General features: G+C 35.8%; 1 long non-coding RNA gene and 1 other non-coding gene across 2 annotated transcripts in view; one reads left to right on the forward strand and one right to left on the reverse strand.

Annotated features, from left to right (window-relative positions):
* LOC115944620 (uncharacterized) overlaps positions 1–27,190 on the reverse strand; it is a 1,151,228-nt gene that overhangs the window by 109,624 nt on the left and 1,014,414 nt on the right. The window lies entirely within an intron of this gene.
* On the forward strand, positions 24,313–24,419 carry LOC115944674 (U6 spliceosomal RNA). The gene has a single exon (XR_004079206.2). It is a non-coding gene; the product is annotated as a U6 spliceosomal RNA (small nuclear RNA).

The raw sequence follows: 27,190 nt of genomic DNA on the forward strand, positions 1-27,190 counted from the left end.
AATGAACCTGGAGGCATTATACTAAGTAAAATAAGCTGTGAAATAAGCCCGACACAGAAGGACAAATATTATACAATACCACTGATACGTGGAATCTAAAATAATCAAACTCAGAAGCAGAAAGTGGAATAGTGGATGCCAGAGGTTGGGGGAGGGAGAAACAGGAAGGTATTAGCCAAGGAGTACAAAGTTTCAGTTATAAAAGATGATGAATAAGTCCTAGAGATCTGTTGATATTTAATAGTATAGCACACATAATACTATACTATATACTTAAAAATTGGCTGAAGAGCAGCTCTTCTGTTAAGTCATCACAAAATAATAATAATGATAATAGTAATAATTAAAAATAAGGCAGAAGGAGGAAACTTTTGGAGTTGATGGATATGTTTATGGCATAAATTTTGGTGATGGTTTCACGGATGCATATTATCTGCAAACACACCAAGTTGTATACATTAAGTATGTACAGCTTTTTGTACATCAAATTTTTTTAAATTATGTTTTCATGTGAATATGGTTCTTGATGACTATATGATCTTTGTTGTTTATTAGTTTAATCAGAATATAATAACATGGCTATATGTATATACATATAGATGTACATATACACACCTATTTTATCCTATTTCACACCATACACAAAAACCAATTTGGGATGGAGCCTACACCTAAATACAAAAACTAAAACTATAAATTTTCTTGAATAAAACTTAGGAGAATATCTTCATGACCTTCACTAAACAAAGATTTTTTTTAGGTAGGAACCAATAAGCACTAACCATAAAAGAGGGAGAAAAAGGAAAATAGACTGAAAATTAAAGTATTTTCTGAACATCCAATTCAGAAAATGAATCCAAAGACATAAAATAAAATACATGTGGAACATATACATAATGACAATATATAAAGAACTCCTACAACTCAATAAAGGAACAAGAAAACAAAAACAAACAAAAAGAACACCACCAACAGCAACAAATTAAAGGTGGGTAAAAGACTTAAGCAACCACTAAACTATTGGACATTAGAAATGTCGTAAACACATAATGGGCACTTTACATCATTAGTTACAGAAGAAATGCAAATTATAACACAGTGCCACTTCAGACTTCCAGAATTGCTAAAATTAAGAAGACTGACAAAACAAAATTGTTGCAAGATTATAAAGCAATTACATTTTTCATAATTTCTTTGTGAGAATGTGGAATTATACAACTACTTTGTATGTTTGTTTTGCTATTTCTTGATAATTATACACTTACCCTCTGACATAGTAATTATATTCCTAGATATTTACCCAAAAGAAATTAAAACATCCACAAAATTACTATACAAGAAAATCCATGGCATCTTAAACAGTAACAGCCCCTAATTAGAAATAAAATTTCCAACAGCAGGGAAATGAATAAACAAATTAGGAACATATATACATTTATATGTGCACCCGTCTATATGTTATACATGCATATATGTATTATATGTACTATATATATATATAATATATACACTGTTAATCAGCAATAGAAAGGAACAAACTGATACATGCAACATGGATGGATCACAAAAACCTTATGTTAAATAAAGAAGCCTGACCCAGTGCATGGCGTAAGGTATAGAGAAGTTGAATCACTATGCTGTGTACCTGAAACGAATGTAACATTGTGTGTCAGCTGTATTTGAATTAAAAAAAAAAAAAAATGGTTAAAAAAAAAGTCTGATCCAAAAGAGTACAGACTGTGATTCTATTTATATGAAGTTCTACAACAGGCCAAATGAATTAATGGTGACAGAAATCTGAACAGAGGTTGCATTACGATGACTGGGAAAGGACTAAGTTCGTTAACAAGATCCATCTCTGACTGATGGAAACCATCTATGATTTGATAAGAGTCTGAGTTACACGGGTGTATATATTTGCCAAGACTGACTGAATCCTATAATTAAGACCTATGCAAATCACTACATGTGGCCATATAATTTTTGCCCTGTTTATTGCAACCATTTGAAATGCTCTCTATGACTTCAGACTTTCAGTGTTTCAAATCTATTTTCTACAGAGAAGCCAAAGTGAGATCTTTAATCACAAACCTTATCTGTTAAAATAAAACAAAACTATTTCCTACAACATGTTTTTATTCCTACATCTTCTAATTAGGGTTCTCGGATAATATGCCAATTTCCTCACACTCCAGCCTTTCCTCACATTATACCATGTCTCCCACTTGTGTTTAAAGATGGAAAACTACCGGGCACCTGGGTGGCTCAGATGGTTAAGCGTCTGCCTTCGGCTCAGGTCATGATCCCAGCGTCCTGGGATCGAATCCCGCATCGGGCTCCCTGCTCCTTGGGAGCCTGCTTCTCCCTCTGCCTCTCTCTCTCTCTCTGTCTCTCATGAATAAATACATAAAATCTTTAAAAAAAAAAAAAAAAAGATGGAAAACTACCTGTGGTCCCTGCATTCTCTGTGATGTTTTCACCTGTCTTTGCTCATATGGTTTCTTGGGCCTGGAACTCCTTCCTCATTTAGTATTTTTTTCACCATTAGGACGCCTGCTCATGTTTTAAGTTTCAGCTCAAGAGTCAACTTCTTGAGAAAGTTATCCTTGTCTCTGAATGAATTAGAGGGTCACGACTATCCTCCCAGGGTGTCTGTGTCACCCAATATCCTATAAATTACAGAGGGAAAGAACATATCTTATTTTTATGTATAGAATTCCTACTGTGAATAGTCTCTTCTCATAATCAAAAAATGAATTAAACCCATTCCTTTTGATTGCCTAGATTCCTCCTGTCCAACATTCACATCATGTTATACAAAAAGGAAAGTCACTGAACTTACCATGCTGGCTCCCCTCAGTTATACAATACATCGTCAACATTTTTCATTACATCTCTGATGTAATTCATCTACCCAGCAAAAGAAAAGAAAAGAAAAGAAGGAAGGAAAAGAAAAGAAAAGAAAAAGAAAGAAAGAAAGAAGAAAGAAAGAAAGAAAGAAAGAAAGAAAGAAAGAAAGAAAGAAAGAAAGAAAATTTCAATCTTTTATATAAAATATAAATGCCAGGAACAAATATTTGCCTTCTTTTTCTCTTCATCTACAATTATTTTATGGGAAAACCCATCCTCTGGCCTTAAATATACACTGATTACTCCAAAATTATATCTCTAGTCTGACACTTTCCATGAGCTCTAGACTTATATTGAACTGACTCTTCAACACCTTGAGTAGCAGGTGTCTCAAATTTTGCATACTGAAAACAGAATCTTACTTTGTGAGCACTCCTGCAAAACCTACATTTCACACAGGATTCCTCATTTTAATAAAACACACCACCATTTAACCAGTTTCCAGCAGCAAAATATGAGTCATGGTGAATTTTTTTTAAGATTCTATTTATTAATTTGAGACAGAGAGAATGAGAGAGAGGGAGAGAGAGCACATGAGAGGGGGGAGGATCAGAGGGAGAAGCAGACTCCCTGCTGAGCAGGGAGCCTGATGCGGGACTCGATCCAGGGACTCCAGGATCATGACCTGAGCCAAAGGCAGTTGCTTAACCAACTGAGCCACCCAGGCACCCTCATGAAGTCCATCTTTAAGCCCTACTGGCTCAAGTTTCAAAATCAGAATCAACTCATCACTAAATCTACCACTACTTCCTTAGTCCAAGCTAGTTACCATCTTCTTTAGTTGACACCATAGCAATAGCCTGGTTCCTATACTCCCCCACTTGCCAACACCCACGCAAAACCACACATATTTTATTCTTTGGAGAGCAGTTGAACTAACCTTTGTAAAACATAAATCATATTTTGTCCTTCCTGTGCTCAATACCATCTGGTGATCCACAAGGCCTTATAGGATCTGCTCTCTGCTTAGTTTTCTGGCTTACTTTTTTCCAATCCCTGGCCCAGCTCACTCCCCAAAGACACACAGGTTTTATGGCTGCACCTTAATTATGCCATTTTAAATTCCATTTGAACATTTTTGCATTGATCTTTCTCACTACATTATAGTTTTTGTTGAAATGTCATATCCTCAAAAAAATACTCTGTGTAATCTATTTGAAACAGCTCCTCCCAAGCTTAATTTTCTTTGTCTTCTTTTTTACTTCTTTTTTTTTTTTTGAGAGGTGCGGGGGTGGGGAACAGAAGGAGAGATGGAATCTTAAGCAGGCTCCATGCCCAGCATGGGCTTGATCTCACAACCCTAAAATAATGACCTGACAGGAGATTATGACCTGAGCCAAAATCAAGAGTTGGACAATTAACTGACTGAGCCACCCAGGCGCCCCCCCAAGCTTAATTTTCTAAGCACTCTTACCAAATATAAAACTATTATTTGCTTTATGGTGTATTTTATGCTCTCAATTCAGATTGTTGGCTCAAGGCCAAACCTTTAGCCTCCTGTGCTTTGCTGGCTATCCAGTGTTAGAGCATGGCCTTGTTTAGAAGAAGGTCAGTAACTGAACCTTATCATTACTTTGAACCAGTCTGACCCCCAGTAATGTCTATTTCTTCAGAACATTTTTTATTATACTACGTTATATTTCTAGTCTATCTAGAAAATCACTGTGGTAAATTTTACTGAATGTAATCACTTATTGCTAATAGTTAATAAAAAAATAAATCATTAAAAGACAAACCCTGTAAGAAACTCAATTATTTTAAAATTCTTCTATAAGATCTCAAAAAATATTATAGTTACCCAATATAAATAATGTAGTAGTTTCCTATACAAATTAAAAAATAAAAATGCATTAAAAAACATACTAAAATTCTATCTAAAATGGAGGTTAAATAGATATTAAAAGCAAGGGTTTTAGAGATCCTAGCTCTCCCATCCGCCTAACATTTTCACCAAAATAAATGCTAATAATAGTTTATTTTAAATATGCTTCCATATTCTTTTCTCATAATTTTCATATATGAAAACTAATATTCATTTATTTTTTTACACAAAGAGGACATGTACAAGTAAAACATACTCTCTTCACTATTTATTTCTTTTTAAATATCCATATTTGCAGTTCTTCATTTCCTGAGTATTGATCCACCCAACTCTTCAAAAGAAGTCAAAACTTTTATGTAATATTTTGTCTAATTTTAATAGGGTGTTACAGATTATATAAATGATACATATTGATGGATATTTTTCAAGTTTCATCTTTTGCTAAAACATAGAATGCAGTAATGATCGCCTCTTCTTTTATTTTTGTGCAGACACATTAGCATATGTGTAGAATAAATTAGCAGAGTGTGTGTGCATTTCCAGTGTGGATACATCTTTTTATCAACACTTTTTGAATGATTTTCACATTGCATATTAGTAAACTTATGATTGTTGCTTTGAATGGTGAAAACTGTTTTGTCATGTTAATTACATTTTAATAACGTGTGTTTGAAGAGTTTTTATGTTTTTGATCTACCACCTTTCACTTTTCTATGAACTGCATGTCCTTATCCATTTCACCACTGAATGTCATGTCTTTACTGATTTCTAAAAAAGTGTATAATTTTTTGAAATAGGTAATTGAAACATTTTTTCCCACTGGGGCCACTGGGTGGCTCAGTCTGTTGAGTGCAGGACTCTTGGTTGCAGTTCAGGTCGTGATCTCACGTGTCATGAGATAGAGCCCCAAGTCAGGCTCCGGGCTCAGTGGGAGTCTGCTTGAAGATTCTCTCCCTCTCCCTCTGCCTCTCCTGCCCTAAAATAAATAAAAGAAGCAAGACAGAGGATCATAGGGGAAGGGAAGGGAAAATGAAACAAGACAAAACCAGAGAGGGAGACAAACCATAAGAGACTCTTAATCTCAGGAAACAAACTTAGGGTTGCTGGAGTAGAGGGGATGAGAGGGATGGGGTGGCTGGGTGATGGACACTGGGGAGGGTATGTGCTATGATGAGCACTGTGAATTGTGTAAGACTGATGAATCACAGACCTGTACCCCTGAAACAAATAATTCATTATATGTTAATAATAATAATAATAAAAAGAATGATTGCTCTTAGTGTAAGAACTTGCCTATTTGGAAGGAGTTATGGCTTAGGTAGCCTTTCAGAGCAGTAGTTAATTTTTCAAATGCAGTTTAAAGAAAAGGATATTCAACATCCACTAAGAAGGATGAAATTTCTTGAAATAAAGAACTAATCCTGGTGGTTAAAAATATTAGGGCACAGAAGGGAAAGAGGTTGTGGAGTCTCAAAAGTAAGACACAGGAATAGAAAGGTATATATGCAACTTCAGACCACTGGTGTTAAGTGGCCTAGAAGACTTACATTCTAGAAAATAGGTTAAGGGAACTCAATGACATCATCAAGTGTAATAACATCTGTATTATAGGGATCCCAAAGGTGAAGAGGAGAAAAGAAGGCAGAAATTTTATTTGAAGAAGAGCTAAAAACTTCTCGAGTCTAGGGAAGGAAACAGACATCCAGATCCAGGAGGCACAGAGAGCCCCCAACAAAACAAACCCAAAGGGGTCCACACCAAGACACATAATGATTAAAATGGCAAAAAGTAGGGATAAAGAGAAAAATTTAAAAGCAGCAAGATAAAAGAAAATAGTTACATAGAAGCAAAACCCCATAAATATACAGTTGATTTTTCAGTAGCAACTTTGTAGGTCAGAAGGGAGTGGCATGATATATTCACAGTGCTGAAAGGAAAAAACCTGCAACCAAGAATACTCTACCCAGCAAGACTATCATTTAGACTAGAAGGAGACATAAAGAGTTTCCCAGACAAAAATTATAAGAGTTCATCACCACAAAACCAGACTTAGAAGAAATGTTAAAGGGAATACTTTGAGTGGAAAGAAAAGACCATAGTCAGGAGAGAGAAAATTATGAAAGGAAAATATTTACAGGTAAATACAAGATAATAAAAACACTAGATTAATCACTTATAAAACCAGTACTGAGGTTAAAATACAAAAGCAATAAAATCAACTGTATGTATAAAAATCAGTTAAGTAGTCACAAAATAAGAAGATATAAAGTATAACATCTTCCACATAAAATGAGGGCGGGTACAAAATTAGTGCTTTTAGAATGGGTACAAACTTAAGTGACCATCAACAATACAGATTATTTGAATAAGATGTTATATATGAGCTTAACGGTAACCATAAAAAATCTCTTCCATAATGATTTGGAGTCATAAACTGAATTTGAAACTACTGTATTTTCTTTTCTTTTTTTTTTTAAAGATTTTATTTATTTATTGGAGAGAGAGAATGAGAGAGAGAGAAAGAGCACACGAGAGGGGGGAGGGTCAGAGGGAGAAGCAGACTCCCTGCTGAGCAGGGAGCCAGATGCAGGACTTGATCCTGGGACTCCAGGATCATGACCTGAGCCGAAGGCAGTCGCTTAACCAACTGAGCCATTCAGGCGCCCAAAACTACTGTATTTTCTTAAGAGGAATCATTAATCAAAATCAGAATGAATAAATCAATCACAGCTCTTCACAAGAATTTTGGAATGCACTCTGGAATGGATCACCTAGGAAAACATATTTAAGAATAATTATATGAAACCAGTACAATTATTCTAATGTGGAAGAATTTTAAACTGGATTTAATTTTTTAAGCCCAGACATAGCTATGTACTCATTTAAAAGATTAATGTCCTTGTTTTGAAACTAACCCCAGAATAAAAAACAAAAATAAAGGTTCTTCAGAAAAGATGGTGGATGAGTAGAGGACCCTATTTCAACTGGTCCTCTGAATTGAGCTGGATATCTACCAGATCATTCTGAACATCCATGAAATCAGCCTGAGAGGTAAGAAGATATATCTGGATCTCTGCAAACAGAGTATCTCTGGCAGTTGGTCTCGAGGTATGATGTGAGAAGCTGTGATTCTGCAGGCAGATATCAGAAGATAAATGGAAGGGGGAGGGAACCTCCATGATCTTGCATCAGGAAGGCAAAAGCCTCCCATGCTGGGGACCAGGCACAGACTCGCAGACCAGTAGTGGTGGGGAAAGGACTTCAGGGCAGCCCCCCAGACTGAAACCTGGAACTTCAGGGGCGCATGTGTGAACTGGGGGTGGCTTGCAGTTTTAGAAGCAGAAAGGGCAGATACGTGCCTGGCCCTGGGAGCAAGGATGGGGAGTGCTGCTTTGGGGCACACAAACCAGGACGCTGTGGTTTTTAGCAGCACAGACAGAAATGGAGACAGTGTGGCCTAAAGAGCTCAGTGAAGAGCAGACTGCGATCTCTCTGTTCTGAAACAGAGGTTTGGATATGGTCACTTCTGCTCTGACTCTCAGAAGAGACATGGAAAGCCACCAGAGAAAGCCACCAGAGAAAAAAAGCCCCCAAAAACCAGTTTTCACTGAGCCCATCCCCACCCCCACAGAGGGGCAGGGCAACTCTGCACAAACAGGGTTGCCTGAGTAACAGCACAACAGGTCTCTCCCCCAGAAGACAGGCTGGAAAAACAAGAGGCCAACAACCCTAAGGTCCCTATAAAACAGGGGCATCTAGCTTGAGTTGTGGTCTTTAATTTGGACTCTGTACATTCCCTCAACCACCCCTCAGCAGAATGACTAAGAGGTGGAACCCCCAACAAAAGGAAGGATTCAGAGTGTGGCCTCTGCCACAGAACTAATGGATATGGATATAACCAAGATGTTAGAAATGGACTTTAGAGTAACAATTATCAAGGCGATACCTAGGCTTAAGAAAAATATTAACGACAATATAGAATCTCTAAGGGCAGAAATGAGATCTAATCAGGTCAAGCTTAAAAATGCTATGAATGAAATGCAGTCTAAACTGGATACTCCGACTGTCAGGGTAACAAGGCAGAAGAACGAATTAGTGAGATAGAGGATAAGATGATAGAAAAGAAGGAAACTGAGGTGGCATGGGAAAAAACAAATTAAAACTCAAGGAATCAAACTGAGAGAGATTAGTGACTCAATGTAACGTTCCAGTATCAGAAGTACTGGGATCCCTGAGGGAGTGGAGAGAGAGAGAGGTCTAGAAGATGTATTTGAGCAAATTGTAGCTGAGAACTTCCCTAATCTGGGGAAGGAAACAAGGTTTCGTGTCCAAGAGGCAGAGAGGACCCCTCTCAAGATCAGTGAGAACAGACTGACTCCACAACATGTAATAGTACAATTTGCAAATCTTAGATCCAAGGAAACAATCTTGAAAGTGGCGAGGGGGAAGACATTTCTTACGTACAGAGGGAGGAACATCAGAATAATGTCAAACCTGTCTAAAGAGACCTGGCAAGCCAGAAAAGGTTGGCAAGAAATATTCAGGGTACTAAATGAGAATAACATGTAGCCAAGGATACTTTATCCAGCAAGGCTCTCACTCAGAATGGATAGAGAGACAAGGAGCTTCCAAGACTGGCAGAAACTAAAAGAATATGTGACCACCAAGCTGGCCCTACAAAAAAAGATTAAGGGAGGTTCTATAAAAGGAGAAAGACCCCAAAAGTGATATAGAACAGAAATTTACAGAGACAATCTATAGAAACAAGGACTTCACAGGCAACATGATGACAATAAAATCATATCTTTCAATAATCACTCTCAACGTGAATGGCCTAAACGCTCCCATGAAACGGCACAGGGTTGCAAATTGGATTAAAAGACATGACCCATCTATATGCTGTATACAAGAGATTCATTTTGAACCCAAAGATACATCCAAATTGAAAGTGAAGGGATGGAGAACCATTTTTCATGCCAACAGACCTCAAAAGAAAGCTGGCGTAGCAATTCTTATATCAGACAAATTAGATTTTAAGCTAAAGACTGTAGTTAGAGATATAGAAGGACACTATATGATTCTTAAAGGGTCTATCCAAAAAGAGGATCTAACAATTATAAATATCTATTTCCCCAACATGGGAGCAGCCAACTACATAAGCCAACTGTTAACCAAAATAGAGACAAACTGATAATAATACACTAATAGTAGGAGACCTCAACACTCCACTCTCAGCAATAGACAGATCATCTAAGCAGAAAATCAACAAAGAAACAAGAGCTTTGATTCACACACTGGACCAGATGGACCTCATAGATATATACAGAACATTGCACCCTAAAACAACAGAATACTCATTCTTCCCAAGCACACATAGAACTTTCTCCAGAATAGACCACATCCTGGGTCACAAATCAGGTCTCAACTGACACCAAAAGATTGAGATTATTACCTGCATATTCTCAGACCATAATGCTTTGAAACTGGAACTCAATCACAAGAAAAAATTTGGAAGAAATTCAAACACTTGGAAGCTAAAGACCATCCTGCTTAAGAATGTTTGGGTCAACCAGGAAATCAAAGAAGAACTTAAACAATTAATGGAAACCAGTGAGAATGAAAACACATTGGTCCAAAACCTATGGGATACTGAAAAGGCGGTCCTAAAGGGGAAATACATAGCCATCCAAGCCTTACTAAAAAAAAACCAGAAAAATCCCGAAATCACCAACTAACTTTACACCTTAAAGAACTGGAGAAAGAACAACAAATAAAGCTTAAGCCACACACGAGAAGAGAAATAATTAAGATTAGAGCACAGATCAATGAATTAGAAACCAGAAACACAGTAGAGCAGATCAATGAAACTAGAAGCTGGTTCTTTGAAAGAAGTAATAAGATCGAAAAACCACTGGCTAGACATCCAAAAGAAGAGAAAGGACCCCAAATTAATAAAATTATGAATGAAAGGGGAGAGATCACAACTAACACCAAGGAAATAGAAACAATTATTAGAAATAATTATCAACAACTATATGCCAATAAATTAAGCAACCTGGAAGAAATGGAGGCCTTCCTGGAAACCTATAAACCACCAAGACTGAAACAGGAAGAAACTGACAACCTGAATAGACCAATAACCAGTAACGAGATTGAAGCCGTGATCAAAAACCTCCCAGAAAACAAAAGTCTAGGGCCTGATGGATTCCCTGAGAATTATACCAAACATTCAAAGAAGAAATAATACCTATTCTCTTGAAGCTGTTTCAAAAAAATAGAAACAGAAGGAAAACTTCCAAACTCATTCTATGAGGCCAGCATTACCTTGATCCCCAAACCAGGCAAAGACCCCATCAAAAAGGAGAATTACAGACCAATATCCCTGATGAATATGGATGCCAAAATTCTCAACAAGATCCTAGCTAATAGGATCCAACAGTACATTAAAAGGATTATCCATCACGACCAGGTGGGATTTATCCCTGAGGTGCAAATGTGGTTCAATATTCACAAATCAATCAATGTGATAGACACATTAATAAGAGGAGCGAGAAGAACCATATGGTCCTCTCAATTGATGCAGAAAAAGCATTCGACAAAATACAGCATCCTTTCCTGATTAAAACTCTTCAGAGTATAGGGATAGAGGGAACATTCCTCAAGTTCATAAAATCCATCTATGAAAAGCCCACAGCGAATATCATTCTCAATGGGGAAAAGCTGAGAGCCTTTCCCTTAAGATCAGGAACACGTCAAGGATGCCCACTCTCAGCACTGTTGTTCAACACAGTACTAGAAGTCCTAGCGACAGCAATCAGACAAGAAAAAGAAATAAAATGTATTGGAATTGGCTAAGAAGTCAAACTCTCTTCACAGATTACATGATACTTTATGTGGAAAATCCAAAGGACTCCACCCCCAAATTACTAGAATTCATACAGCAATTCAGTAATGTGGCAGGATATAAAATTAATGCACAGAAATCAGTTGCTTTCCTATACACTAACAATGTAACTGTGGAAAGAGAAATTAGGGAATCAATTCCATTTACAATAGCACCAAAAACCATAAGATACTTTAGAATAAACCTAACCAAAGAGGTAAAGGATCTATACTCTAGAAACTACAGAACACTTATGAAAAAAATGAAGAAGACACAAAATGATGGAAAAATATTCCATGCTCATGGATCAGAAGAAAAAACACCGTTAAAATGTCTATGCTGCCCAGAGCAATCTATACTTTCAACCCCATCCCGATCAAAATACCAATGGCATTTTTCAAAATGATGGAACAAATAATCCTAAAATTTGTATGGAACCAGAGAAGACCCTGAATCTCCAAGGAAATGATGAAAAAGAAAAACAAAGCTGAGGGCATCATGTTGCCTGAATTCAAACTATATTACAAAGCTGTGATCATCAAGACAGTGTGGCACTGGCATAAAAACAGACGCATAGATCAATGGAACAGAATAGAGAGCCCAGATATGGACTCTCAATTCTAGGGTCAACTAATCTTCGACAAAGCAGGAAAAAATATCCAATGGAAAAAAGACAAGTCACTTCAATAAATGATGCTGGGAAAATTGGACAGCTATATAGAGAAGAATGAAACTTGACCATTCTCTTACACCATACACAAAGATAAACTCTAAATGGATGAGAGACCTCAATGTGAAACAGGAATCAAAATCCTAGAGGAGAACATAGGCAGTAACCTTTTCAACATCGGCCACAGCAACTTCTTTCAAAATATGTCTCCGAAGGAAGGGAAACAAAAGCAAAAATGAACTCTTGGGACTTGATCAAGATAAAAAGCTTTTGCACAGCAAAGGAAACAGTCAACAAAACAAAGAGGCAACCCACAGAATGGGAGAAGATATTTCCAAATGACACTACAGATAAAGGGCTGGTATCCAAGATCTATAAAGAACTCAAATTCAACACCCAAAAAACAAGCCAAAAAATGGGCAGAAGACATGAACAGACACTTCTCCAAAGACAAACAAATGGCTAACAGACACATGAAAGAATGTTCATAATCATTAGCCATCAGGGAAATTCAAATCAAAACCACATTAAGACACCACCTTACACCAGTTAGAATGGCAAAAATGGACAAGGCAAGAAACAACAAATGTTGGAGAGGTTGTGGAGAAAAGGGAACCCTCTTACACTGTTGGTGGGAATACAAGTTGGTACAGCTACTTTGGTAAACAGTGTGGAGGTTCCTCAAAAAATTAAAAATAGAGCTACCCTATGACCCAGCAATTGGCACTCCTGGGTATTTACCCAAAAGTCACAGACTTAGTGAAAAGAAGGGCCATATGCACCCCAATGTTCATAGCAGCAATGTCCGCAATAGCCAAACTGTGGAAAGAGCCAAGATGCCCTTCAACAGATAAATGCATAAAGAAGATATGGTCCATATATACAATGGAATATTACTCAGCCATCAGAAAGGATGAATACCCAACTTTTACATCCACATGGATGGGACTGGAGGAGATTATGCTAAGTGAAATAAGTCAAGCAGAGAAAGTCAATTATCATGTGGTTTCACTTATTTGTGGAATATAAGGAATAGCACGGAGGACATTAGGAGAAGGAAAGGAAAAACGAAGGGGGTGAATTGGAGGGGGAGATGAACCATGAGAAACTATGGACTCCAAGAAACAAACTGAGGGTTTTAGAGGGGAGTGGGGGGGAGATAGGTTAGACGGTGATAGGTGTTAAGGAGGGCACATACTGCATGGAGCACTGGGTGTTATATGAAAACAATGAATCATGGAACACTACATCAAAAACTAATGATGTACTGTATGGTGACTAACATAACATAATAAAAAAATATTAAAAAAATTTTAAAAACCTAGTAACATGAAAAATTCATGCATTCATTTATCAATAAATTTATTAAGCACTTACCAAGTACAGACCAATAAGTAAAAATGTGCTGGATTCTATTGCCTATTAAAGATTTTATAATTTCTGATTTTATGAGTTCATATTCTGCTAAAGGAAATTTTTTTTTTTTAAAGATTTTATTTATTTGACAGAGAGAGACACAGCGAGAGAGGGAACACAAGCAGGGGGAGTGGCAGAGGGAGAAGTAGGCCTCCTCCCGAGCAGAAAGCCCGATACGGGGCTTGATCCCAGGACCCTGGGATCATGACCTGAGCCGACGGCAGACGCTTAATGACTGAGCTACTCTGGCACCCCAAATATTTTCAAATTATAACATCATACAATTTATAATGTAAAATATATGATATTTGTAAGTCTAAAGACAATAAATAGTATTTATCATATGAGTGGTTTTTTCTACATATGGATATTTATTTGCTCAACAGTATTTATTGCCTGCCTGTGATATGCTAAATTCTGTTCTAGCCAATGAAGATAAAGTAGTAAGGGAAGCAAAGCAGTGAACAAAAATAAAGTCCCTCCTTTTGTGGAGCTTGTATACTAAAGTGAGGTTGTAAGACAGAAAATATGGTATATTGTCATATAATACTATGAAAAAATTAAAAAGGGTAAGCAGATAAGACAGGAAAGAGAATTATAATTTTAATCAGGATGTCTAAGGTACATCTTTCTGGGGAGGTAACATTTAAGGATTAATCTAAATGAGATTTTTCAGGTAGAGGAATCTGGGATTACAAAGACTCCAAGGTGGGAATATGTGAAGCATGAGATATGACTGGTAAAGATGTCAGTGTAGCTGGAGTAGAATGAGCCAGAGAAAGTAATAAGATTTGTTGAGGTCTATACATTTTATCCATTTACAATACAGAAATTTTTGAAGACGTTCTTATTGTTTGAAGAGTGCTACTTACAGATTAGTACATAGGAAGCGCTATATAGCACTACTCAGTAAATAGCACTTGCTTCAAAAGTAAAAAGTTTTTTCTACTTTCATAGTAAAAGCCTAATAAACCTGTATAAGTTAGTGCTTATCACACTAGGCATTACATGTTGTATAATTATTTACAGAATGCAATAGATTCTGGCTTATTATACCCAATGTATATAACAGAATCTAAAAAATATTACTGTCATTTTAAGTCTACAGTGGACTCTTGAACAACGTAGGTTTGAACAGTGCCAGTCCACTTACACAGATTTTTTTAAATATATAATTTAATATATAAATACAGTACAGTATTGTAAATGTATTTCCTCTTCCTTATGATTTTATTAATAACATTTCCTTTCTTCTAGCTCACTTTATTGTAGGGATACAGTACATAATACATATATGCAAATTTTCAACTGCACAAGAGGTCAGCATCTCTAAACCCTGCATTGTTCAAGGGTCAACTATATAATGAAAGATACAGTGATGATTAATGAATGATTAAATGAATGACTGTATCAGTTAGCTATTCTTGCATAACAAGCCACTCTAAAATTTATTGGCATAAGCCAATAAGCTAATGACAGATTGAAAAGAAAATGTTAAAAAACACAAATGACCAAAACTCACTCTAGAAGAAATAGAGTGCAATTAGTCCTATATCTATTATAAATTGTATTCATAGCTAAAACTTTCCAAAAAGGAAAATTAATGATTCAGATGACTTTATTTATGAATTCTATAAAATATTAATGGAAGAAATACTAATGCTTAAAAACATAACAAAACCAAAAAAAGTCCAGAAAATAGAAGAGGGCATACCTCCTAACTCTTTTAATGAGGACAGCATTGCAGTGATACCAAAACAGACAATGATACTGTAAGAAAAGAAGATTACAGACCAAAATTCCTCATGAACATGGATGAAAAATCCTTTATAAATATTGGCAAACTAAGTCCATCGTATGTAAGTAGAATGATGTATCATGAGCAAGTGAGATCTATCCTGGGAATGTGAGGATATTTCCAGATGAGATTAGCATTTAAATCAGTAGTCTGAGTAAAGCAGATTGACCCCCTGATGTAGGTGGGCATCATTCAATCCATTGAGGGACTACATAGAACAAAAAGGTGCAGGGAGGGAAAACTTACTTTTTATGATGAAATGCTGAGCTAGAATGTGAGTTTTCTGCCCTGTGAGTGGGAATTACAGCATTAGCCCCCCTGATTCTCAGGCTTTCAGACTCATACTGAACTGTACAACCAGCTTTCCTGGGTCTCCAGTTTACAGACAGCTGTGGGACTTCTCAGCTCCATACTTGTGTTAGCCAACCAGCCAATTCCTTATGGTAAATTAATCTGTATCTAATTACTATCTATCTCTATATCTCTATTCCCTAACTGGTTCTGTTTTTCTGATGAAGTCTGACTACTACATTAATTTATTTATACCAATATTTTAAAAGAGGAAAAAAAATCCATTTAACAGATGCCTGGAAAACATTTGAAAAATTCAATATCCACTTATGACAAAATTTCTTCAAATCTATGAATAGAAGACAAATTTTTAACATTACAAAAGATATCTGTTAATAACTAGAGTTAACATCATACCTTGTTGTTAAAGACCAAATAGTTTCACTCTATGATTAGGACCAAAACAAGAATTTCTACTCATACCATTCCTATTCTACAACATGCATACCAGTGCAATAAGACAAGGAAAAGAAATACAAGGCATATAGATTGGAAGGTAAGAAATAAAACTGTCTCAGAGGTCATGATTGTCTACATAGAAAATATCAAAGGATATATTTAAATAAATGAGTTTAACTGGTTACAGAAAAAAAAAAAAAAAAAAAGCCAGCATACTAAAATCGATTGTCTTTAAACATACCAGCATAAACAATTAATAATTAATTTTAAAAAGATATCATTTACAATACTACTAAAAACATAATAAATCTCAAAATAATGGGCATAATTTGTATAATAAAAATTCCACATTGTTGATAAATATCAAAGAAGATCTAAGTAAATGGAGAGACAGCTCATGTTCATTAATTGGAAGACTTAAAATTATCAAGATGTAAATTCATCTCAAATTGATCTACAGATTGAACACAATCCCAGAGAAAATCCTATAAACCTACTTTTAATCAACAAACTGATTCTAAACTTTATATGGAAAAGAAAGAAATAAAAAAATTGCCAAAACTATTTTGAAAAATGAAAACAAATTTGGATGACTCACACTACCGGATTTTAAGATTTTCTATAAAGCTATAGTAATCACATAGCATGGTATTAGTAAAATGATAGTCACATATCAATAGAACAGAATGAAATGTACAGAAATAGACCTGTATAGATACAAGGAAATCATTTTGACAAAGTTGGCACTGCTATTCAATAGGGAAATACCTTATAGAGAAACAATTATACATCCTTGTACAAGGAAAATAATGTAAATATAAAAGTAAAAACTAAAATTGAAAACTTCTATCTAGAAGAAAACAGGAGAAAACCTCTGATATTGAAATAGAAAATCATTTTTTTAAATAGAACATATTTAAACCTCTGCTTTTTGTAAAAGGGCATTTTAAAACAAAAAGCAAGCAATAGTCTCAGAGAGAAATATTTGCAAAACACATTTAACAAAGTACTGGTAACCAGAATATACAAAGAAATCTGAAAAATTACTAATAAGGAAAGAATTAATATAATAAGAATGGTAAAATATATGAAAAGATAATTCACTATAGAAGAGATTTGGATTAAGGGGCGCCTGGGTGGCTCAGTTGGTTAAGCGACTGCCTTCGGCTCAGGTCATGATCCTGGAGTCCCAGGATCGAGTCCCGCATCGGGCTCCCTGCTCAGCAGGGAGTCTGCTTCTCCCTCTGACCCTCCCCTGTCTCATGCTCTCTCTCTCTCTATCTCATTCTCTCTCTCAAATAAATAAATAAAATCTTTAAAAAAAAAAAAAAAGAAGAGATTTGGATTAAAATAAGCACATGTAAAGATGCTCACTATCATCAGTCATTAGACAAATACAAATTAAAACCACAGTGAGATACCACCACATATCTAATCAAATGCCAAAAAAAAAAAAAGAATGAAACAAGTAATGAAATACCTGACAAAAACAAGTGCTGGCTATTGGGCAAAGCAATCAGAACTCTAAAAAAAATCATATACTAGATGCAAAAGAAATTAAGATATAGGTCTATACAAATGCCTGGAAACAAATGTTATGGTCCTTTTACTCATAATCACCAGAACATGGAAATAACCTAAAAAGTCATCAAAAGCTTAATGGACAAACAAATCATTCTATATCCATACAACACTCAGCATAAAAAAGAATGTGCTATTATTCATACCATGATATCAATGAGTCCCAAAAGGAATATGCTAAGTCAACTTAGGAACAGACTCAAAAGGATACATGCTTTATGACTCCATTTATACGACATCTTAGGAAAGGCCAAACTATGGGGACAGAAACGACATCAACATTTACAAGGGGCTACAGTAGTGGTGATGGTGGGTTGTTTGATTATAGATGGATGATAGAAACACTCTATATTCTTCGGGTTGATAGAAATAGTACATATCATCATTGTGGTGGTGGTTATATGATTATATAAGTTGGTCAAAATGCATTTACCTGCACACCTAAAAGAGGTGAGGTTTGTTTTTTGCCATTATACCTCAATAAACCTGAAAAATTACATAATTGCTTTAAGACAATAATAATTAATTATTGCTCCTATTCCTACATATTATCTGGATGTACTGTCTGAGGTTCCTGGATTAGATTGATATTAACTGGACTATCTAACATGTTTGAGGTCAGCATGGTGGAGCAGGCAGGGCTGACTGATCTGATGAACTTGCTTAGGATGACTCTTGATGTATTTTCTCTCTTGCAGAAGTATGTCTCACATGACATTCTCAGAGTTTCCAGAGAGAGTGGAAATGTCTTGAATCTTGAGGTTTAGAGTTGGATCTGGTATACCATCAGTCCTGCTCCATTTTAGGGCCCACAAGTAAATTTTAAGGTTGAGTACAAATTCAAGAAGTAGTGATACCCTCTACCTCTATTAAAAACTGAATAATGAATAAATATGTCAGCAACCTAAGTTCCATCACTTGAACTTTTAATGTTTCCTGTAATTTTCTTCATTTAAGAATATCTTTAAAAACCCAACAATCTTGACAAGCTATAATTAAATGCTACATAATAAACCCTAGAACTTGGGTTATCTAGTAAATTTAGTGAGAATCAATAATTTGTGCAATTTAGTCCAAATTAAAAGCTTTTACTTGCATTTCTGGGAAATTCAAGACAAATAAGACTTTTGTACAAAATGCATTAGCTTATGGATAAATTGGTTTAGTAAAGATCTTTTAAAGGGAAGAAGGGTGAAAAATCATACAATATAATAACTGATTTTTTTAATGTATTTTTTATAGATTTTATTTATTTACTTGAGGGGGGAGGCACACGTGCACAGGGTGAGGGGAGTATAGGCATGCACATGAGCAGAGGAGGGGCAGAGGGAGAAGCAGACTCCCTGATGAGCAGGGAGCCTGCCACAGGGCTCGATCCCAGCACCCTGGGATCATGACCTGAGCCAAAGGCAGATGCTTAACCAACTGAGCCACACAGGTGCTCCAATAACCGAATTTTAATAAAAGTAAACTCTTTTATGAAAGACAGTGAACCCAGAGTATATAGACTAGCATTTATATGAAGTAAAAAAAAATTATTAAAACTCATTATATAGTCTGCCACAAATAATTTGGGTGACTGTGTAAAATTCCTAAAATAATTACTTTTTAATTAGATAACATGTATGAGACAGAATAAAATCACATGCTTCTATAGTGCGTCCCACAGGCAAAACATACTCTAAATAATTTACATAATTATGTAATTTTAACCTTTATAATATTGCTGTGGAATGCACAATTCCTGTTTTACATATAAGGAAATGGAGGCTCAGAGAAGTTAAATAACACCGTAAGGTAACAACTGCTATGAAACAGTCAGGATTTGACCTCAAGCAATCTGTGCCAGATTAAAAACTTAGTTTATCAAAGTCTGAGACAGAGGTTTATTTGCAATTATTGTCTCAGGGAGCAAAATTTTGCAGTGTTGGGAGATGAGGCGCTAAGGCATTATGAAACTGAAGAAGAGGAAAGACAGTACAGTGAATTACTGGGTTAGTACCTTTATAGGTGGCTCGTGTTGACAAGGCAATATCGTCAGATCTGTCTTCCCATGGGACAAAGAAGAATGATGAGGGAGCAGAAGGCTGGCTGAAGACAAAGCATAAGCTGACACCCTACAAGCACCCCCTACCCCCTACTCTTGGGTGGGACATGTGTGACATTCTTCCAGGAATCTGGAAGAATGCCTTGCTAGAGGGGAAAACAATCTTAACTTGACAATGCAAGGCCTCTGGTATCTTGTAGGTATCTTGTAGGTATCTTGTAGGTCAGGCCTCTTTAGCATATCAAAGTCCTTTGAAACCTCCCTTTTCCTTACTTCCCCCAACTCCCGAGTATATAATCACTACTCCTCAAGACCCCAGTGCAGCAGCTCTTTCTGCCCCATGGGTCCTGTCTCCGTGTTTTAATAAACCACCATTTTGCAACAAAGACATCTCAAGAATTCTTTCTTGGTAGTCGGCTCCGGACCTCACCCCACCGAACCTCACCTATATTCCAAAACCACATCAAGAAGACATTTTATGCACTGCATCCCTGTCCTCATTGGTCAAGGATGGTTCCAAAGGTGTTAATGCCCCCTGAAGTTTGGGTGGCTCACAAATGAGTCCCAGTAATTTCCCAAAGACCTCACAAATTGCAGAGGTACAAGAAATAGGCCCTAGAGAAGACAAAGTAAGATTGCATTTAAGCAGAACTAAAGTCTTTGCTCACCTAATTGACTTTACAGTGATTAAAGTAGACAGTAGGGCCTAGAAGTGGGGCCTAGGCAGAAACAAGTGTCTATGTTGTCTTTAAATTTAGAATATAAAAAGATGATCTCAAATGATAGCTATCCTGCCACTATATTTCCACAAGATTCATTTTAAAAAAAAAGCCATGATAAAAAATATGTGTTGAATGCATAAATCATACTGACTATTAAATGTAAGTAAAGGTACATAGTTATTTTCTTACAGTCTTTTCTGAATCTCTTATTCAATATGCATATGATTAGGAGCTAAAATTAATCATGAAATATATTACCTACTTTATGAGAACTATAAATCAAAGGGAAGTGACTCTTTCTTATCAGAAAGAAATGAAAAAAAGCATGTATTACCTTCAGGCTAAGTGTTTCCACTCCAGAAATATAGTAGGCCATATCTTATCTCCAGTTAGAGATAAGAAGTATTTTAATATCCCAAGTCTTATTGTTGTTTATTAGTTTCCAAAATGCAAATTGATAAAGGTCATCATTAAATAAAAGAAAATTGACTTCTTCCTCTTCTTCTTTATAGAAGGAAGACCTTTAGTGGACAAGGTATAGAGACTACTGAGACACACATACAGGGTAACTCCCTCACTCAGTATACAGAGATGTATTTGATGTAGTAGAAATATACTCTATCAAAGAAATGAAGCCAGACTTCATGTCCTTTAGATGTTTTGAGGAACAGATCTGAATAGACCTTAGCAATAGTTAACGGTTTACAATCTTCTTTAATAACTCAAGCTGGTTCCACAGTGCCTTCAACCACAAGGGACATAAAAATTTCCCTGGGTGTAAACAGTCTGCTTTAGAGAAAGCAGGATTCTTTTAACTGTAGTTTAGTTTACTTTCAAGCCAATCTAGTGAATCTTAGGAGAATGAGAATACAAGATCATGCTTTTTTCCTAGTTAAAATGATTCTATAGAAGGTTAGTATCCATGTTCAAAAATGGTATCTTTCTGCTTGATTAATATTGCCTGGAAAATAACTGATTGAAGAAGTTCAAAAATATCAAAAAGATAGTCAAACTATTCAGGAAAAATACTTTTGTTTTAAAAAGGACAACTAACAATACAAGAGGATGGCTTCATTAAATACATCAATAACATGCTAAAGGCCCAGCTGTGGTCCTTGTACTGTGTGCCAAAAGGCATTCAGAGGTAACAAATGACATTATGTTTTTAATATTAGTGTAATCTGGATTTAGTACTAGCTACATTGATTTAAGAAAGCATTCAACATAACGTTCCACATACCTTTTACTTCTCCCCAATTATCTTTCTATATTGTTCTTTCGAAAAGGATATATTCTGGGTGAATATTAGATTCCAACAATAAAATACTCTGCATTTTTTCAAATTTCACATTGAGAAACTTACTACAAAAGGAAAAAAAAAAAAAAAAGAAGGCCTAAGAAGTTTGCTGTTTTGTCTTCAAATTAAGCTTCAGTTAGAACCATTGCTCCAAGTGTATGTCATTAACAATAAATGGAATTGATAATAAGGCCCTGTTGTGTAATGAGGTTCCTGCTTAGGGTTTATTAGCTTTTCAATAGTTTTGTTTTCTATTTAGATGCAATTTTGAAATTTTCTGCTTTAAATAGCACAACTTTAGCAATACATAGGGAGTTTAAATTTTTGAATGCAAAGTACATATCTTTACATAATAAAAGAATTCATGGAATGCCATAATTTTATGCTGCTTAAAAAGTTTGAAAAGATATCATATTTTTAAAATATTTTAATGGAAAATTCTTATCCTTTAAAAAGTAGAGAGAATAGTATAATATACTCCTATGTAGTTATCATCCAGGATCAAAAATGACCAATTTATGGTCAATCTTTTTAAATTGAAACTCCACCAACATCTATATTATATTGAAACAAAACCCATAAATCATATTATCTGTAAATATTATAGTCCATAATATAATTTAAATGTCATCCCTTTCAAGGCTTTTTAAAATCCTAACAGAATTCATAGAATTTTTCAGAAATATAGGACATATGCATATATATATATGGCAAATATTTATACAAATATATGTATATAGGGCATATATATAATTTAATGAATAGGAGAGGGTCCAAGATGGCGATGCAGAAAGATCATGAACTCACCTCTTCCACAAACACACCGAATGGACGCCTACATATAGAGCAATTCCTACTTAAGAAGAACTGAGGACTTACTGAATAGCATCTGCACCCCAAAGGGTAGAGGAACCTCATGGAAACAGCAAGAGATGAAGACAGGGTAACCACAGGAACCCCAGTTCCGGAGAGTGTGAACTGCAGTGGGGAGAAATAGTACTGAGTGACTAGGAGCAGATTTGTCTGCCTTGGGGCATAAAAAAAAAAAAAAAAAAAACTAGCTGCGGTTTAAAAGGGCAACTAGAATTTAAAGGGACCAGCCCTTGAGTGTCTGTAGGAGTCCTTCAGAATGCTCTCCATGGTCAGAGGGGCTGGTGAATCCCATTGTTTATGTTCCCCCTAGGTCACCTAGGATAATTTCTGGTATATAGTAAAATATTAAAATATTTTTAAATACAACAATTTCAAAATCATAAACAAGAGTATCGTTTAATATATTACAAATGTAACATATCAAACTACCTACATAATAAAAGAAAATTGTATTTGGCTGATTAACAGTATTCACAAATGTAAGTTACTTTGACAAAGAAGAGGAGAGATAACATATTGATATTACAGCTTCTGCTCAAGATGTCAGATTAAAGCCACATCACAAGACTTTCTTCTTAATTCTAACATACAAATACCACATAAATATATTGGACATGGACATACAATTTCAGGTTTAGGAACCTATTTTAGGAATGAACTTAAGGCAGTAAGACCAGTTCTTGATGAAGCACTAAAACAGATTTTGTTTGCTTGTTTGTTTACATGTCAGAGAGCCTGACAAAAGAGAAATCCTGACATACGCTGTCCATCACAAATAGGAACAAAACTTTGCCCCTGCTGGCAGAGACACAGAGTGGGCACAGCCAAAAGTAAGTTAGCAGTCCCAAATCTTGACTGGAAATAAAAGAAAAAAAAACATTAATTTTTTTTTAAGTAATATGGATGTTAGAAAACCAGGCATTATGCACATAGAAGTACTGGGTCCCAAATAAAATTAACCTGTTAAACTCAAACTGAGAAACTAATATAAAACTGGTCTTTAAACCAGTCCACATGACCCTGGCTAAAACAAAATAAAAATATTCTACAAGGACAACTGCTTAACCTAAGACACAGGTATAACAGATTTTCAAAGAAGAAAACGCCTACCATTTTGACATCCACAGGAAAAATCTGCAAAACACATGAGAATCCACTACTATGAGACAACACAAACAAGAGAATAGCTAAAAATTTAAAGATGATGAGGACTTTATGATTTAAACTTCTAAAGAAAAAGAAATAGAATCTATAAAATAACAAGGGGAGTTTAAAGGAAATGCCAAGAATAAAACAGAAACAGTAAACTTGGAAAATGTGGTCTTTAAAGAAAACACTAGATAGACTAGAAGGATGACCAGGCTGATGTACCACATTGGAAGATAAAGTTACAAAAAATAAATTAGAACATGTCATGGGGGGAAAACGGTGGGTGATAATTTAGAAAATTAGTTTTAAAAAATTAGTTTTACAGAGACTTGAGGCCATCACTTCCACTCTGATGGAGTTACTGGGCCTCCTACAATAAAGAATGAGAAAATAGGTGCTTGCTTCAGCAGCACATATACTAAAATTGGAACGATACAGGGAAGATTAACATGGCTCCCATGCAAGGATGACACACAAACTCGTGAGGCATTCTGTATTAAAAAAAAAGAATGAGAAAATAGGACAAAATACATGAAACATGTATTTTCAAACACAGGATTTCCCAATTGGAAAATAGCAGCACAGGACTGTGATTCCTAAGAGAAGGAAGATAACTGGAGTCTTAAAATCAGCCCAGCTTCCCTAAGGAGGCACCTTCCATATTGTGATGCAGGAAGAGCTAATGGAAACAGACAATAGCAGCCTGTCTGTGTTCAGTCAGACACATACATAAAAGGGGCTGGAATTTGAGGGGCAAAGTACAAGATAGGAGCTAGTTAAACACAAGAGTTCCATAAATTTTCATAAAGCTTTCTTTGAATCTGTTGTTAAACATAAAGCATGGGATGCCTAGAATGAAACTCCTAGGAGCTAGGAAGAGAACCAGTACTGGGTTGGATGGGTAGAGGGTGGTACTGAATAATTCCTAAATAATCACATGTTGGGATAAGAGATGTTTAAATTCTGATCATCCAGAATGCAAAGAAATAAATACCTGGGGCATTCAAGGGAGACCTCTAAAGGTTTACAAATTAATTTGCAAATAAATAAACTACTGGTCAAAACAAACTTCAACAGTCTTTAAAGGATAAAAAAGAAAAAGAAAAAAGAAAACTCTAAAATAAAACTTATGATGTCCAATACCCAACCCCAAAATTATTAAATACACAAAGAAGTAGGAAAATATGACTCATAACCCAGAAATAATCAGTCAATAAAAACTGATGCAGATGACAGAAATAATGGAAGAATAACACAAGATATTAAAATAGCTATAAACATGCTCAAGGACCTAAAGAAAAACACAAACATGATGAGGGAAATAGATTATACATACTAAAGAATCAAATAAAACTTGTAGAAATAAAACCCAAAACATCTGAAATAAAAATTTGACTGGTTAGGGGTTCTTGTTACCTACATCTACTTAGAAAATCACCCAAACTTAGTGGCTTAAAATTACCCCAAATATTTTTCTTATCTCCTAGTTTCTGTGTATCAAGAACTCAGAAAGGGCTCGATTCGTGGTTCTGTCAAGATAACTCATGAGATCATACCCAGATAGTGGCTGGTGATGAAATAGTAGCAGGTAGGGTGGAGGTATGCAAAAGTAGCTGAGGAATGGCTGACTTCTTATTCTCTTCGTGTAGTCCTAGAGTCTCTGTCTGAACTAAACTGGGTGTCCTTACAACATGGAAGCCTTACAAAACATCAGATGGTTTAGGAAGCAGCTTAGGATTCCAGCACAATTGTTCCAGCCTGCAGGGCAAAAGTTACACTGCTATTATTACCCAGTGTAGGCAGACACATATAGTCATTTCCATCATCACCTCCAGTCTTCCCAGACTCAAGATCAGGGATATAAGATATAAACTCCACTTATTGAAGGGAAGAATGTCAAAGTCACCACATAAGAAGAGATATATTTATGACCATCTTTAAAATATATAATCTGCCAATCTTCTCACAATGACATCATTTCACATGAAAATATAGCCACATCACCTATCCTAAGACTCCTAAATCTTTTCTCATTACAGAATCAGTTTGAGGTTTGAGGTATCCATAGCTAAGTCATGTTCGAGTTCAGATAAGCACCCTCAGATGCAATTCCTTGGATATAATTCCTTGAATATCATTCATCTCAATCTGAAAATCTGTGAACTAAAGAGACAAGATATGTGCCTTCTACCACCACCTCCAACATACAATGGTGAGGAGACAGGAATGGCAAAACCACCATATATTCTCCATATATACACAGAAGGAGAAAAGGACACATAGGAGACACTTGCCCACAGCAATTCTGAAATCCAGCTGGAAATACGTGCCAGGTTCCTTCATATGTTATTCTCCGTGAGTCTTGGTTCTGCATTTTTGGCTGTTTTGCCCTCTGATTTATTATTTTCCATAGTGTTTGCAACCGTGTTACTTTCTTCCTATAGTAATTTGAAGATCCAAGGGCTTCTTTTCACTTTTCACTTTCTCTGATACTTTCAAGTTGGTCTAATTCTTTTTAAAACTGCTGATTTCTTATGTTTTGATGTACAATCCATTCTATTAGAAAGCGGCACATGTACAAGTATATTCACATATGCTTATCTCTACTTTGTGCTCTCTGAAAGTCTGCGGTAGGACAACCCACACTTAGAGTCTTAAAAGTACCTGTCGTGTAACACATCAATAAAGCATTTTTTAGATCCTTTGTCTATTTGAAAAGTGTTTGTAAAAACACTATTTTAAATCTTCATGAGGGTTGATCCAATCAAGAAATGGGCAGAAGACATGAACAGACATTTTTCCAAAGAAGACATCCAAATGGCCAACAGACACATGAAAAAATGCTCAACACCGCTCGGCATCAGGGAAATCCAAATCAAAACCTCAATGAGATACCACCTCACACCAGTCAGAATGGCTAAAATGAACAAGTCAGGAAACGACAGATGTTGGCAGGGATTCGGAGAAAGGGGAAACCTCCTACACTGTTGGTGGGAATGCAAGCTGGTGCAGCCACTCTGGAAAACAGTATGGAGGTTCCTCAAAAAGTTGAAAATAGAGCTGCCCTACGACCCAGCAATTGCACTACTGGGTATTTACCCCAAAGATACAAATGTAGAGATCCAAAGGGGTATGTGCACCCCGATGTTTATAGCAGCAATGTCCACAATAGCCAAACTATGGAAAGAGCCAAGATGTCCATCGGCAGATGAATGGATAAAGAAGATGTGGTATATATATACAATGAAATATTATGCAGCCATCAAAAGGAA

The sequence above is a fragment of the Leptonychotes weddellii genome, chromosome 7 (assembly GCF_054177405.1).
Source record: "Leptonychotes weddellii isolate Sample4059 chromosome 7, ASM5417740v2, whole genome shotgun sequence".
In the NCBI taxonomy this organism is placed as follows: Eukaryota; Metazoa; Chordata; class Mammalia; order Carnivora; family Phocidae; genus Leptonychotes; species Leptonychotes weddellii.